Raw genomic sequence first — 7,110 nt, forward strand, 5'->3', positions numbered from 1 at the left:
CCTTGAGATGGAGTTGTTCCTATTCCCCAGGCTGGAGACTGAGCCCCGGGGACCTGTGAAACGCTGGGGCTTTGCTCCTAGAGTCTTATGTAACGTAGACCACCAGGCCCCAGAGTGGGACTCTGCCAGGTGGCCTGCTGGCCGGACCCACCCCTGGGGGCTCAGATCCCCTCCTCTGGGCCTGGAGCCAGCCCCAGTGTCCAGCTCCGGGGGGTCCAGGATCCAATGAGGGTATCACTTCACGCTCTAGTCAAGGAAGCTCCTCCCTGGCCTTGCCACACACCCATGACCATGGCTGTCCTGAGGCCCGGCATGTACCCGTTTCCCAGTGCCCTGAGCAGGGGTGGCCAGGGTGCCTGGCCTGGCTTTTTACATAGCCCCGAGGTGTGGGAGTGGGGAGGTCTCCTTCCATGGCCTCTCCTTCCACAGCCCAGAGGCCACCCAGCCTCAGAGGGCAGGGACTGCAGACACGGGGATCCCAGGGCCTGGGCTGTGAAGTCCAGGCTTTTGCAATCCCTCTGCGACCTGGAGAGAAGGTAAAGGTAGTGGCTTTGGGAACAGCCTCCTGAATGCAGTAGACCCCAGTGCCCAGGGTGCCCCAGAGGCAGCCGGCAGGCAGGGAGCCAGAAGCCCCTCATTTTATGGCGGTGGAGACGGAGGCCCAGGCCTTGGAGATGGCCAGGGATCTGTCCCAGAGCTCCTCTGGACCCTGGAGGCTGGCGAGGGGTACACCACCAGCACCACACGAGAGCGTAGACGACCCCCTCCCCTCCTCCACCCGGGCTTTGCTTGCCTCCTAGGGAGAGGGCGTGGCCTCTCCCAGTTGGGAGGCTGGAGGCCCTTTCTGGGGAGCCTGAGGCGCTTGGCTGGCTCCCTCCCGCCGCAGCCGGCGCTTCCCACCCCCGTCCGGCTCCTCCTCCACCGTCTGGCTCCTGCGAGAACGCCCACGGCCCGCCAGGCCTGGCAGGGAAGCGCCCACGCCCGACCCCACCCCCTGCCTCCACGGTGCCTCTTGGTTCCTGGCGGCCTGTCTCTGTGTTACTGGAAGAAACTGAGGCCCGGAGGCGTTCAGTCCGACCCCTGCGCCCTCCCACACCCCCCACCCCTGTCCCCCAAGCCTCTGAGGGCCCACAAGAGTTTCCCGATACACTTTGGAGGACGCTGCACTTCAGCGAGGTCTCCTGGCCACCTTCTCTGCAGCACGTACCCTGAAGGGAGGCAGCTGGGGTCGTTGGGGGGCAGGGGGCACCCCCATGCATACCAGGATTCTCTCTGCAGGCTGGGAGGGAGGTAGGGCCCAGAGGCGAGCAGGGCTGCCCAGGAGGCCTCTCCACTGCCTGCTCCCAGGCTGCACTGAGTGGAGGGTCTTGATGGCACTATGGGCTGGGGGTGGCAGGCCAAGCCCATCTCTTACCAAGGATAGGCTCTGCCTCTCTGGTTTTGTCCCAGGGTGTACAGGCGGGCAGCGTCTGACTTGAGAACGGAGGAGGCCAGATGGGAGGGGGCTGGGGAATTTTGTTCCCCTGCTCTGCGTCTCTCCACAGGTTGTGTGTGTCCCTGTGCAGTGTCTAAGTGAATGCCTGCGTGTCTTGTGGAGTGTGGTGGGTGACAGTCGCTGGGGGCATATTTGTGTGTAAGTGGAAATGTTCCCCCAGGCAATAAATCTCAGTATTGGGATACATACCTAGGAAAGACTTCCTGCTCCCAACACTCCCCTGGCCCTTTCATCAGGCTGTTGAACTCCTCCGAGCATCTTCTGGGTAGAGCAATACGTTCCCTGAGAGAGACGGGCCCGTCCAAGCCTGGAGAGCAGGTCCTTGGATACAGCCCCTCGTCCACCACCAAACCCCTCTAACAGCAGCTTCCTTGCCTGGAAGGCAGGTGAGCGACGTGTCCCCAGGTCACAAAGAGGCACTGAGGCAGAAAAGTGCCTGGCGGCCTGCCCCAGGTGACTGGGCTGTTAACAGGATTTGGGAAGTCCCTTGCCCCTCGTCCTGCTCCGCTCCTAACCTGGGAGGCTCGACCCACCACAGAGAACTCCCCGGGTCTCTGTTTCACCAGCTGAGAAGGAGGAAAAAGGTTTCTTCAGCCAGATCTGTCTTCTTCAAAGGTTTCCTTGTATGACTGGCTCATTTGGCTCGGTGCCCCCTACTTTCCTTCTACCCCCTTAGAAAAAAAAAGATTTATTTATTTTTTTGACAGACAGAGATCACAAGTAGGCAGAGAGGCAGGCAGAGGTAGAGGGGGAAGCAGGCTCCCTGCCGAGCAGAGAGCCCGATTCGGGGTTTGATCCCAGGACTAAGGGGCTCGATCCCAGGACCCTGAGACCATGCTCCGAGCTGAAGGCACAGGCTTAACCCACTGAGCCACCCAGGCACCCCTCCTTCTGCCCCTTTTAATCCTTTTAAGCTGCTCCTGAGGCCTGGACCTTGTCGGCCTCCCTTATGCTGTGGGTCAAGTGCAGAATGACAATCAGAGATCCCCACTGGACAGTGGATGGAGGAATCCGGAGCCCAGCACCCAGCCTGCATGGCTCCCTGATGCTCACCGGGTGTATATGACCACACTCCCTCCAGAGACCAGCAGACGGAGACTCGGGATGTGAATACCTTGCTCAGGGCCCAGGCCCCAGTCACAGGCTGCATTTGACTTTCATATGCCCATGACACTTTATCTGCTGAGGCTCCTGCCTCCATTAAAAATATGAAAGTTTTATTATTGTATTAATTTTTTTAGAGCGGTACAGCATTGGGAGGGGCAGAGAGAGAGGGAGAGAGAATCTCAAGGAATTTCCACACCCAACATAGACCCTGACATTAGGCTTGATCTCACAACCCTGGCGCCCCTGAAAGTTCTATCTTGTGATTGCATTGGTGTAGAGATGAATAAAACATTTTCTTCACCCTAAAAGCTTTTTCCTTCCTTCCTTCCTTCCTTCCTTCCTTCCTTCCTTCCTTCCTTCCTTCCATCCTTCCTTCTTTCTTTCTGATTTCAAGCAAAATGGAAGCATTTCATGGGCCTCTAAAAGTAGGGTGGCCCCTTGGGGCGCCTGGGTGGCTCAGTCATTGCACATCTACCTTCGGCTCAGGTCATGGTCCCAGGGTCCTGGGATTGAGCCCCACGTTGCGCTCCCTGGTCAGCGGGAAGCCTGCTTCTCCTTCTTCCAGTCCCCCGGCTTGTGTTCCCTCCCTCTCTGTGTCTCTCTCTGGCAAAGAAATAAATAAAATCTTAAAACAAAACAAAACAAAACAAAAAAGGTAGGGTGGCCCCAGGCCATGTCTACTGTGTCTGAGGAGGGAGAGTTGGCCTGGCAGAGCCCTTTCATTGGAGATTCAGCTGATGGGTGGGACCTTGAACCCAGGAACCTGCACCTTCCGCTTCTCTCCCTACACTGCCTGCCCCTCTAGGGAAGGGCCCAGTGAATTTTTGCTGGTTTTTAACATTTTTTTTTAAATTTAAAAAATTTTAAAGATTTATTTATTTGACAGAGAGAGGGACAGCAAGAGAGGGAATACAAGCAGGGTCAGGGGGAGAAACAGACTCCCCACCGCCCTGCAGAGCAGGGAGCCCAACTTGGGGCTCGATCCCAGGATTCTGGGATCACAACCGGAGCAAGCAGAAGGCAGATACTTAACCGACTGAGCCACCCAGGTGTCCCTAATTTAAATTTTTAAAATATTTTATTTATGTATTTGAGAGAGAGAGCAGGAGCAGGGGGCAGGGAGAGGGAGAAGCAGGCTCCCCGCTGAACAGGGAGCCTGACTCCGGGGCCAATTCCAGGACCCTGAGATCATGACCTGAGCTGAAGGCAGATACTTAACCAACTGAGCCGCCCAGGCGCCCCAGTTTCTGGCATTTCTTAATCCATCCTATGGCTTTGAGCATCTTGTTTCAGAGTGTTTATAACAACAACGATAATAAATAATAAGGGCGATGGCAGTCTTTCACAAAGCCTTCCTCTCTCTGATCCTGCCAACAACCCAGGGAGGCACAAAGACAGCCATTGCTGCCGCCTTTTGGTCACTGAGACCAGTAGGACGGGGAGGACTAAGAAGCCCTCTGACAGGTAGGGGCGAGCCCCAGGCTTTGTGCTTCTCCTCTATCTGCAGTCCGGGTGAGCAAGGGGCCAGCAAGGACTGTTGGGGAAAGGAACCTGGAGGTGGGAGCACTAGGTGAGGTGGGCAGGCTGGAGTTCCAGGGGCAGGAGGGGCTCAGCTGAGGGGAGGGGCAGGGAGGCACAAAGGAGAGGGGCTGGAGGAGACCCCTTCTGGCTGCCCAGACGGCAGGAAGAGCTCACTTCAGCTGGGGTTCTTCCAGAACACCCTGAATTGGGAAAGGGCTGGGGGGAGGAGAGCTCCTAGGAAGGAGGAAAGGGACCCAGGAGATTATCTAGGAGGCACAGCAACTGAGACTTGGTGACTGATGGGATCCAGAGGCAAAAGGGGGTGGGAGTGGGGGTTGACAGAGATGGGGTACTCAGGGCATGGCTATGGGCTCCCCCCAGAACAAGACAGCAAGAGAGAGAGCCCCCCAGACACAGGTCTGTCTTTTTATAACCTAATCTCACAAGGGACAACCCCATCACTAGACCCCGGCTTCACTTCCCACCCACACTCAGTGGCAAGGGTTACAGCAGGACAGGAACACGGGAGCTGGGACAGCCGGGGCGGTGGGGGGCCTTCTTGGGGGCTGCCTGCCACAGTCTCCGGGACAGCTGGGTTGAGCCGGGTAAGGAAAGTGTCCTCTCCTTAGAATCAAACGCACTCGGAGCTGAACGCTGACTCCGCGCCTGGCACTGTTCCAAGAACTTTATACCGACTCCTCAGTACCACGCTAGGAGGTGGGCACTATTATTATCCGCATTTTATGGGGCACATGGAGGGAAGTAGTTTGTTCTCAAATCCCACAGCCTGTAAGAGCTGGAGCTGGCTGGGATTCAGATCCACGTGGTTTGAGCCCAAGGAGGAAGCTGGGTCGGGCATCTGGGTTGGGCGTGGTGTGTCACAGGAGCCTTGCAAGAGGTGGGCAGCAAGCCTCCCCACCCAGCCGGCTGCGGGGGCCGAAGTTCGGGAAGCAGAGGGGTCAGAACTGGGCGCTCTGGGTCCCCTTAGCCGGGCCGTGCGGAGGGGACTGATGACTCCCGGGGAGCAGAGCTCACCTCCAGGAAGAGTGGGTGCAGGCGGGACAGAGGAGGGCTCTGTGGCCAAGGGTGGCCGGGGAAGGCTGAGGACGCGGCCACCGTGGCCTCTGCCTCGTTAGAGGGGTGAGAAGGGCGGGGCGGGGGGCAGAAGGCAGAGTGAAGATGAGGGAGCGGGGGACACCGCTGGGGAGCAGCCTGGCTGTGGAAAGGCAGAGGGGACAGGACAGCCGGTGGCCGGGTCTGACAAAGGCTGGGGACCGGGTTAAGTTCCTGTTTAGGATGGCGGGGTAGGGGGGTAGGGGGGTGCCCCCCCCCGCCCCGCCCCGGCTCTGGCCACGCCCCTTGCCCTCTCCGCCCGGACCCGCACCTCCCCAGGCCCCGCCCAGGCTGACGCCCCGGATGTGGCCTCCCAGGTCACCAGCCCAGAGGCAGCGAGTCGAGAGCGTGGCGAGCTCGCCCCACCCAAAGGCTGTACCCCCTCCTCAGCCGGTCCAACCCGTTTGCCAGGCGCCCTGCTGACGGTCCTAAGCCCTCAGCCCCCGCGGTCCGGCCCTCTGCGAGCAGCCCACCCCCTCAGCCCCGACGGTTACGCCTCCTCCACGGGCGGCCCACCTGGCCTTCCCGCCATTCCCAGGCCTTGAGGGCTCAGATGAGGGTTTGTGTAGGTAGAGCAGCAAGAATCCAGCCCCTCCTCCCCCCATCAAAACGCAGATATTTACTTTCTTCCCAGAACCGACTCCCCAGCACGCACTCGCTCGGTGCCACAGACCCTGCAAGGCCTGGCCGCCTCCCCCGGGGACCCCTCCTAGCGCCTCCCAACCGGCCTTGACAGCTCTCCAGCAGACGCTGGACAACGTCCTCACTGCTCCCCTGGGTTCCGTCTGACCATCCAGCACCCCCGATGCTCAGCTAAGCCAACACTGACCCTCGGGCAGATGGACGTGTTTGCTGGGTCCTCGCCATCTGGCCGGACCCTGCTCACTGCCCGCCCCGCCCCACCCTGCATCCTGGCCCACCTCCTTGCCTTGCCCAAGTCTTTCCGCTGCCTACCAAGCAACCGCCCTCTTCCAAACGTCCGGATCTCTCCCATCTCAAAGTCTGCTTGCTGAGCTTGACAAGGCAGCTTAACCTCTCTGGGCCTCGGTTTCCCTGGTTGTAACGGGAAGCGTCTCTGTGCTCCTCACTCGCGGGGGCTGGGAGGAGGGCAGAGGCGCGGCCTGTAGGGGGGCCCCTGAGCCTCGAGGCCCTCCTGGCCCGTCTGCCTGGCCCGCTGCCCCCCTCATCCCGGCTCGGGGGTGCTCGCCTAGCTTTGCCAGGTGCTTACCGCGCGGCGGGCGGCTCATTCCGGTCTCTCCACCCCCCACCCCAGAACTAGCCAGGGACCCCTGAAAGTCGGCCTGGGAGGCCCCGCACGAGGACGCCTTTGCGGAGCTGCGGCAGCCGGGCGGGAAGAAATCCGAAGCTGCCGGGGGCCCTCCGGAGGTCCTCATCCAGCAGCCGGCGCACTGACAGGTGGGCGCCGCGCGTGTCCCGCGCGTGTCCCCTCGGGAGGTGCCGGCCCCGCCCCCCGCCGTGAGCCTGGACGCCCCGCGGCTGAGATCCGCAGCGCCCCCCCCCCCCCCCGCCGTTTCCCGCCGCCCGCCTGGCGAGGGCGTTCTGTGGTCCGATTCAACAGCTGCGCCGTCGCAGGGCAAAGCTCAGACAACGCAACAAAACGAAACAAAACCCAAAAGATTGCTGTGCCCTGGACAGCACCCCCAGAGCCACTTGGGGTGCGCGGGTCGGGGGCAGCAGGTGTCGTCATTCCCGGGCTCCTGGAGGGCAGGGCGGCTCTGGGCGGCACATTGGCCTCCAGGATCTCAGAGGCCAGACCCCGCGGTCCTCGGTTGGCCCCCCGCCCCAGCAAGGGGTTTTCCTGGGTAGGAACACGCCGCCATCACGCTACCTGCCTCAGCCTGGCCTGGGGGACA

Source organism: Lutra lutra, chromosome 7 (genome assembly GCF_902655055.1).
Source record: "Lutra lutra chromosome 7, mLutLut1.2, whole genome shotgun sequence".
Taxonomy (NCBI): Eukaryota; Metazoa; Chordata; class Mammalia; order Carnivora; family Mustelidae; genus Lutra; species Lutra lutra.